The sequence below is a fragment of the Vombatus ursinus genome, unplaced genomic scaffold (genome assembly GCF_900497805.2).
Source record: "Vombatus ursinus unplaced genomic scaffold, bare-nosed wombat genome assembly UNPS02014784.1, whole genome shotgun sequence".
In the NCBI taxonomy this organism is placed as follows: domain Eukaryota; kingdom Metazoa; phylum Chordata; class Mammalia; order Diprotodontia; family Vombatidae; genus Vombatus; species Vombatus ursinus.
Window position 1 is genome coordinate 7,706,892 of NW_020954562.1, and position 10,431 is coordinate 7,717,322.

Sequence of the window (10,431 nt, forward strand, 5' to 3'; positions counted from 1 at the left end):
TGTGTGTGTGTGTGTGTGTGTGTGTGTGTGTGTGTGTGTGTGTGTGTGGCAGTTGGGGTTAAATGACTTGCCTAGAGTCACACAGCTAGTGTCAAGTGTCTGAATCCAGATTTGAATTCAGGTCCTCCTGACCCCAGGGCCAGCGTTCTTATCCACTGTGCCACCTCACTGCCCCTTTACTTGTTGTTTCTTGAACTCTGCTTTATAACACCAATGTCTGGACCTTTGAACAGGCTAGAAAGAAATGCACACTAATCTCACCTCCACATCTCAGAAACCTTGCTGACTTCAAGGCTCAACTCAGGCACCACCTTCTTACAGGAATCCTTTCCTGATTCCCCTTAATGTCATTTTCTCATTCTTCAAATCATATTATGTTCATTTATCCATATATTTGCTGTATTCCACAGAATATAAGCTCAATGAGGTCAGAGACTGATTTTTACTTTTCTTTGTATCTCTAATATATACCATGGAGCTTTGCACATAGTAGGCACTCCAAACAAGATACATACAAGATAAATTGTCTCACCCATTAGACCATGAGCTCTGTGAGCAGAAACTGGTTTTTTTGCACTTTAACACAGCATCTAACACATGGGAGGTGCTTAAAAAATGCTTATCTACTTGATTTGTTGACTTGGTAAATGCTTTTAAAAAAAAAAAGAAAAACTAAAAAAACTAAAAAGTTGCACTGAATCATTCACTAGCCCAGTGACTAAGACTCGAAATGTTGTCCTGTACACATCCTTCCTTTTGCAATATAGCTCAGAATTTTTTACAAGTACAAAACTCCATAAGTCATAGGAAATGGAAATTAGGCTGTAGTTAATCTACTAGAGATAACCAGAATGTCTCTCTATATTTTTCTCCTTGTTTATTAAGAAACTAGACTAATAAAAGAAAAGAAAAGAAAAGAAACTAGATTAGTGATTATACAGTATATACTTAATCTTTAGTTACTTCAATATTTTGTTTTAAAATTCTTTTGTTTATAAAATGGTCTGCTTAGGGCAAGGGTAGGGAACCTGTGATCTCCAGGCCACATGGCCCTCTAGGTCCTCAAGTGGGGCCCTTTGACTTCACAGAACAAAGGTTTGGATTCAGTTAAGGGGCCGCAACTGAGGACCTAGAGAGCCATATGTGGCCTGGAGACCACAGATTCCCCACCCCTGGTTAGGGAAATGTAGGCAGGACTCATAGAAGCTTAAGGCTAAACCCAGATCATTCTTAGTTTATCCAGAGGAAATCAAAATAATCTTTATCATATGAGTCTCCTTTGAATTAACACATAAGTGGAATACTTTTTTACACTATGCTCTTACTTACGGCTCTAAGGAGCTTTAGAACACCCAGGAGCCATCTTGGCAGATAGCCTAAACTAGTTTGAAGGTAACCAATGGACCTCAAACCCTTCCGTGAGTTAGGGGGATGTCTGCTCCCAGTATTTGAAGACTTTCCCTGGCAAAATAGGTAGAGGAGATAAATCTGTCCCGACAGCCACAGCAGGTACTGTGGAGGCTTTAGAACTTGGTGAGACATCTAAGATGCCAACATCATCCACTGCATTCAAGGCCATCACCAGTCACCCTGACTTTTGTCTTACCACTGGACTTCAAAGACTCTGGAAGAGACAGTGAGGCTTATGACTTTGAGTAACTCTATCTCATTTAAATCCAATTCATTCACAAGTCAAGATATCACCCCATGATGGCGTTGGTCCTCTTTGAAAACGAAGGACAAACCACAAGTAGAATACTAATGAATCAAACGCCATCATCCTAAATTAATCTACTGGCACTATAACTAACATAGATGATGTGTTATAAATGGTACAGTGTATATCCATAGTACTAAGTCCATAGTTTAGCCATACATGAATATGCAAAAGTACCTGTGACTGATGATGAAAAATGTCACCCATCTCATAACAAAGAGGTAATGAATAAAATATGCAGAATGTAAAAGGATCTGTGATTTTTTTTTATTGTCAGGAAATTCCCATTGTGAGAATAACTGTCACCAAAGCAAATCAAACTCATGATTTAGTTAATTAGTGACTTGGTTGGGGTTGCACCATGAGTAAATGTCATCAGTAGGCTTTGAATTAAGGTCTTTCTGAGTACAAGTCTAACATTCTATCTACTACAAAAATGATGTCAAACTCAATCAGAACTAGGGCCACTGAAAATACATAGAGGGTCACTAATGTATATAAGGAGTTCTGCAGAAGGCATATTGACTTAGAAAACCACATATTAACATTAGTTATTTTCTTTTGTATTTTTATTTATTCTGTTAAATATTTTCCAATTACATTTTAATCTGGTTCCTGAGCACTAAGGAGTGTTGGGTGCCTATGTGGTGCAAGCATTCTGTGTTTGACCCCTATTTACCACAACTTGCTTCCTATGTGTAGGCATATTTGGAAAATAGAAGCACCTCTAGGATTTGGTGAAAAGGAAAACAGGAATGAAAGGGTTTCCATCCTGTTTTTGTCAGTAACATGATTGCAAACAAACTTTCTTCAAGCAAACTCTCAATTTTAGAACAGGAAGAAAACTCGGAAAACACCTTGTACAATCTCAAACTTTATTTTATAGATGAGGAAACAAGCTCAGAGAAACTAAGTGACTTGCTACCATCTTATTTTGAGAATCTCCAGGAAATGTACGGATCAAACTACTCTGTGATGCATAGGCTAATCCTTCTGGATTAAGGCTGAGCAATAATAATTGGAATCATAAAGTTTCCTTTCATTGTCATTATGGAAAAAACAAAGTCCTATTACAAAGCCTAATTATGTATGGCAGGGAGGTTCTAGCAACAGACTATGGTCCCCTTTCTGAAAACCAGCCTAGCTCAGTGCATAAAGGCTTATTATCACCATGAAAAAGTACTTGGCCATAAAAAAAAAAAAACAAATGAAAAAATACTCCCTCTCAAAAAGAAAAGACAAAAGTCAAATGAAAGCAAGTTTCTCTTCTTTTGTGGTAATACGTGTGTATACATATATATACATATATGTATATATAGAGAGAGATATATATTTATAACAGATTCTGAGAAGAATTTTAAAAATTCACCATGTACCCTATGTATAAGAGTAATGAATCAGAAAAATCAGAAAAACAGAATATTTGACTTAGAGCTAGAAAGGGTCTTAAAAATTATCCCATCAACCAATACAAATTGAGATGTGTATCTTGAAGGCCTGAGAGAAACAATGTTACCAGTCAAAATTGTTCAAGTACTTGAAGAATATAGAATAATGGAAAGAATAGAGGAATAGAAACAAGTTCCTGAATTGTTCTACCAAACAATCTGAAATCAGACTGAAGTTGGACAGAAACATGGAGCTATAACTAGAACAGATGGGGCTTTGCCCCAGTGTACCAAAACTTAGACGGTTCTGACATCACTTGCATCCCTTTTGTAGTGTAGAAACAATTTAAATTAAATTGAAATTAAATCTTTTTTTCAAAGGAAAACTCATTGGAAAGGAGAATGATATATTCAGAAATAAATGTATTATAAAAACAAAAAAATCAATGAAAATGATTACTTGATTTTATAAATGAGATGGTTGTTCTCTATAGCTTAGGAATTCATGGCCTTTTTTGTGTCCTGGAGTTCTTTTGCAGCCTAGGGGTGCCTATGGACTCCTCAAAATAATGTTTTTATGCATAAAATGTATAAAATTACAAATTAAGTCAATTATATTGAAATCCAGTTATCAAAAGATTTTTTTTTAAATACAAGTACTTATACCCCAGGCAAAGACTTCAGGTGTAGATGATCACTAAAAGTCCTTTCATTTCTCAATCTATGATCCTATGCAATTATAAGAGAAAGCTTCTTCCACTTGGGCACACAATCCAATTTATAGACAGCCTTTTCTAATTAACAGAATAAAAGGAGAATAGAGAGGAATCTTAGATAGGAGTTTCTGACATTTGGTCTAGACTTCAAAGTTTAGTACCGTAACTACAAAGATGAGTTTGTCATCTTTAAGCCCTAGAAAACGCTTCACAAAATGAGAGACATTTAGCTTCCATTCCTGTTGACTGAGCCTCAATAATAAACAATTAATTTTCTTGAGTTTCCAGCAAGAATATGAATCAAAATATTATGGTCCAAATTTCTCATTTTATAGAGAAACTGGCACCCACAGAGGTGAAGTAACTTGTTTTCAGTCACACAGTGAGTCAGAGGTAGATCTTGTACCCCTGTTTCCTGATTCTCAGTGCTGAGTCCTTTCTACTACACCACACTACCTCCCTCATTTAGGGGTGGGAAAAACTACAGAAATTGGATCCAATATAATAGTCACAGTATCTCTTTTTTCCCTTACAGACAACTGAGTCAAAACTAGCTAAAAGGAAGGAACATCTGAGATGGGCCCTCCTTTAGACTATTCCTTGAAGTCATATCAGGAAACAACAGACAGTGGGAATGCCAAAATCAAATCTTTCTAACCATATTAGCAGACTCAATCAATTCCATTTAATTCAACAGGTACTGATTAAGGACCTACTGGGTGCAGAGCATTGAACTCGGAGTTTTAGATGAGATATTTGAGATAAGACATAATCTTTACCCTCATGGAATTTATAATCTGGTGTAGGCACATGACTCCAGAGTTGAATAAGGTGACATAATGGATGCACTTTACTTTTTTTTTTTTTTTTTTTGGCACAGTGACGGTCCACTACAGACATGGTTTGAAATTCTTCAGCTCATATAAGTGTTACTATTAGGTCATCTTTTACGCAAAATATCTATTGCATGCATGTAACTCACTTAACTTGAGAGCACTGTAGCCTACATACACTAGAAAAAATCCAAACCTTTTACTTTTTTGAGAGCTGAATATAATAAATTAGAATGTAACAAAAGCCAACCAACAAAAAAATCAGATATCTCCCAATTTGGCAACAAATATATGCATAAAGTTCAAAAAGATAAAGGGAGTTGATAAAGATAAAGTTGAATGCCATTTAAAAAAAACTCTTTTGGCAATTTCTTTTTTTCCTGAAAAGTAATTGGGTGACATTATTTACTATTCCTTTGCCAAATTCTTTTTAATGAGGCAAAACTAGCTCAAAATAAGAAGAGCTGTGCCTATCATGGCTTTTTTCTTATTCTTGCATATATTGCTAACATTTCACAGTAAAAAAAAATCTTAATAAAAATATCATGTGCCCATACAATGGCAATTTATCTTTGTGAGATGAAACAAAATGGTTGCACACAGCTTCTAACATATTATAAGAACCAACTTATTCCTATCCAATTACATTTTATAAAATGGTGTTATAGAAACCATTGTTTTTTATAGGTAAGATAATTAATCAGTGCTTATTGAGATAGGCAGAATAGCCTCTTCTCTCAATCAGTCTCTCTCTCTCTCTCTCTCTCTCTCTCTCTCTCTCTCTCTCTCTCTCTTTTGTTTTGCCCAACCACCCAACCCTTGTCCAATGAACAAGTAAATTCATAGTCACCATCTCTTGTTATTAGCCCATCATACTGCCCCCATATATCATTCCTATGCTATCCACCCAATATTCCCATGCCTTCTATTACTTGTATTAATGCCTCTTCTTATGGGACCTTCTTCTCCCCGGCTCCTAAAAAAACACAAAAAGATATATGTATATATAGATAGTTGCATATATACATATATACCTATATACCTATATTATATGTTTAAACTCTATGATCTTATATATATATACATATATAGATATGAATTCAGATATTTTCTTTATGTAACATATACATTTAGATTCTTAGGGTTTTTTTCCATAAAGTAGTACAAATTATTGTCATCTACTCCTTGACTCTCCCTCCATATACTTAGACAAGTAGATAAATGGCTATCTCAATGGCTATTGGCACACTTATAGTTCTTCATATTATGTCACAGGGACATCATTTGGCTTCTACTTGATGACTTCTCACATAAAAGAAAACATGGGGTATACTCATGTCGCCATACACTGTGCTTCCATGTTTCTGAATCTAGGAAAATTGCCTTCATTCTCCCTATCAGTCAGAACCAGAAGAATCATACCCTGGTATTCCTGGGACCTTGACTAAAGATGCAGATGTTTTGGGGGGATAACCAGACACAAGAAAAACTGCTTCTTTTTTTTTTAACCAAACAGAGCATTAATTTGAGGGGACCAAAGGATACTCCCAGAGGAAAAAAAATAACATTTTTCTTAAAGTGACCACACAAATTTTGTCTCATAGATATATTACTAATTCAAATTGGAGCCAATGAAGATTTGCTTGGTCAAGTGATTCCACTTTAATGTCAACTTGCTCATGGTATGGCATTTGTACTGCTGCCTTTTTTTTTTTAAGGAGTAAGTTTTCCCACATATAGAAGTTTTAAAGTGCAAATAAATACAAGACCCAGTCACTGTTTGGATTCAGTGTTTTCACTTGGAACCAGTGCCTTACAGATTATGACATGTAGCACACAGAAAATGGGATTAGAAAAGGTGCTGTGGCCATAGGGCTGTCCTCGGGCTGTAGGAGGCAGGTAAAACCATTTATTATTCTTCCCCTCATTCTGAGGAAGCTCATGATAGCTATGTGTCACCTCTAATGTCATCGACTCCCTCTCAGGCTTTGTCTCTTTGTCTCCCTCTTCCCTTCACTGTCTATCCCCCACTACCCCTCCTTCTCTTTCACCATGGATCCCAGGAACCAAAGAAAGTAAAGCAAGCCTAGGAAATGGTTCCACCATTACCTACTGAACTAATAGCCGTTCCTGTCCCCTTCTCTCTCCACATCACAGAAGGACTTTCTCATGAAATATTTGAGAGTTTAAATATATCCATATATGTGTATAGATACATATATACATACATACATATATATATTCATTAAGAGATAGAGCATTTTTAGTTAAATCTTTAATATTCCTTAGCTTACTACACAAAGATGCTTCAATGAGTATACAAAGAATAGAACATCTGATATTCAAGATAAACATTGCTACCAGAAAGTGATGATAGAAGTGCAATGATCATTGACCCTTTCTGTTCCCTGTTTAGAGTTGGAAAGGAAGACCATTTATAGACTCCATTATCCTTCAAAGGTGTCAGAATGAACATTAGAGACAATTTTTTTGGTTCTGTTATAAAATGGGGAAAACAACACTATGCTGCCGAAAAATATTACCATCAGCCCTATATTCAAGAGCAGTCATCCACTGACTCCATGAGTCACTTATGTTGAAATTTCTCTTGGTCTGCATTATGGATGCATGCACACACACACACACACACACACAAATACAGGGAATGCTGTTGTTTAAAGCAGCTAGAAAGAGAATGGCTATCAAGTATTGTGGTATTACAAGTAATTCATAAATTTTTAACAAAGGGAATAAGACAACTTCATTAAAGGTGATCAATTTAGCTTCCTTAGAAATATTTATTGCTCTTCTATCAAAGAATAAAACTGACGTGAGAAAGAAAATTCCATATGTCCAAAATGCCAAGAACATTGTGTAAAATTGACTTAACTAGGTTCAGCAGTACAGTGGATTGGGCATTTTAGGCAGAAATTTAGTCTTAAAGTTGTCAGTGGTGCTTGAACAAAGTACTCCATATATAATTTCTAAATATCATCAACTTACTTTCTGGAAAATTGCCTGTGGCTTATTTAAAAAAAAAAAAGATTGACTAGAGTTGCTTTAAATCTTTTATTTCATTGGTGTGAGGAATCCCATTTATGGGAATTCTGTCCATCAGTACAGATTGTAAACTGCCTATGACTTAATCAATAAGACCTAGGAAGTTGGCTAAAAGATGCTAAAAGATTTGCCAATGGTCACAAAGCTAGTAAGGGTTAGAGGGGGAATTTGAACACATACCTTCCTGACCCTAAACCCAACAATCACTCAGAAGGAAAAAAAATCATAAAATTAGTAGAAAGTTAGGAATTTTTTATTATGCATTGGGATATAGAGCACTTAATTTTGGTTAAATATTTCATATCCCTATAGCTCATTACATAAGGGAGTTTCAATGATTATGACTCAAACAGAAATATAATGCGTGATATCAATAACAGATGCTTTATGGGATATCAGAACCACCGATAACATAGCTCTAAGAGATACTTGCCAGCAAGGAAGATAGTAGGGTGTGGAAAAATCTGAAGCATAGTGCTAGCTTTATATTGTATAAGAATATCTTGCCCAATACTGGGCATGAAATGACCTTATGGGAATCATTGGTACTATAGGATAGATAGACAATCAGCCCCATGATGTAACAGTGGGATTTCGTGACTTAGCAATTAGGTCTAGCTAAAATACATTAATCATCTTATACATTAGTATATTATATATACATTAAATATCTTGAGTAAAGATATTTGTTGAGGAAATTTTATATATAGTGGGGTGTAGTACTTTTCTGGCTATATTTCTTTGTAAACTGTAAAAGCACAAAGATGATCAAAGAAGTTCTCTGAATTTTTTCTGATACTGATATGATAAATCAATCATATGGCAATCCATATATAGTAGGTACGTGCTGCCTTGTAATGATTTTGGCCATACCTGAACTTATTTGCTCTGCTACATACTTTACATGAGCTGTGAGGCTTAGAAGTAAAAGAATTATTAGAATCTTTCAAGCTAAAGAAACCATTTTTCACCAGTTACCTGGCAGTTATAGATGACAGTGGTTTGGTTCATTAACATTTAAAGTAATTAAATTAACTCATCATTTTAGAATGTATAGCCATAGCTACAAGGTTCATGGCTTAACCAAAATTGCCAATTGCCCCGAAATGCCTGATATTTTCAATAAAAGTAAACATTCCAAATGGTCCATCTTTGTCTGCCATATTTATTCAACTAAAAGACAACTATGGAAACTCATGTGTTTCTATACTCTTCCATAGCTGTGGTTGGTAGCATTGCTCCCTTTCCCCAGATATATTTGTCATTTTGTAAGATGAGAGGTACTCCTTGTCTAATGTAAATACTATCGTGGTCACAATACTAAGAACAATATTGTGTAGAAACCAACACTAAAAATCTACCACTGGATGACCTACTTTAGAATCAGTCAGTAGCTCTTACTTGCAAAGCTCTGATGATGACTGACCCTTTCCAAAAGTCCCCACCTCTGTTTCCAACTTTTAATTCAATGTAATACTGGTTTCATACATTAGATGTTCTAGGAATTCTCTAGAAACCTTACTATTATCACAGAAAGCAACTGGACAAAATTGCTAAATTTGTCATAAGCAGAGCTCTAAGGACAATAGTAACTTATTTAAAGAGGTTAACTAAATTAATCTAATACCAAACCAAACAATAGCATAAAAACCTGTGGAAATAAATGATTTTCTCAAAAGATATGCTTAGAAAATACTGCCACCCTAACCACTCATTCTTATATCAGAGGAATACAGACTAAGTCAATGGACAAATGAAGACCCAAGGCAGCTTTCCATTTCAGTAATGTTATGGACATCATATAATGAGAAACAATGTATGTAAAAAGCACTAAATCAGTTGGTCAAAGAGTTATTGTGGAAGCTTCAAAATATATATTTTTCCCAAACTAATGCCACTTGTGATTCAGTAACCACATAAAAGCAACATGATGTCCACCTCCTCTGGTCTGTTTGGCCATCAAATCACTGAACCTATGAAAGACTATAAACCCATAGGTTTTATTCTTAAAAACTAGTTAGAATAAATCCCAGTTAAAATGATTAAGAAACTTCCTCCCATTGTCTACAATTTCCCTGTTAGGAGAGTGTCTTCAAATGGGGGGATGGGGTAGGGAAATGGATTCAGGGAGATGAGCTATAATGCATTTTTAAATGACTACTAAAGTATGCAGAAGGCTAGCAAGTCCCCAGATATTTAAATGGCCATACTAGAGAAAGCTTATCTGAAATTTCTACAATAAATGGCCACCTTAAAAGTTTTAAAAAATAGTGAGAAGTATTGAACAAATTTTGTTGGGTTTTTTTTCCTCCCCTTTGCAATAGAATCAGGGAATGAAGCATTTTTCTTGGACACTGAGTATAATTATAACTAATCATCTCCTTCTCCTTGGAGCAACATTCGTTGACGTTCCTTCATTTTAGGGTGGCTGGCTGACACAATTCAAATATAATTACTCTTCTTGCATGATAAACTCCAGCACCGTGAGCAAATACAGTATGTCTCATTGTCAAGGATGGCTAGACAGCAGCAGCATAACATAGACCTTTCAAGCCCTGGTGTAGCCCCCTGCCTTTGAAATCTTTGCTAGATGACAAAACTGACTTTCATTTCCCGTGGACTTTCTCAAGGTATCCTTATTAAGAAAAAAAAAAGCCCAAAACCCATAAATTTAATCTACTGCCTGCCAATCACAATGGTTTCTGCTGTCAGGAGCT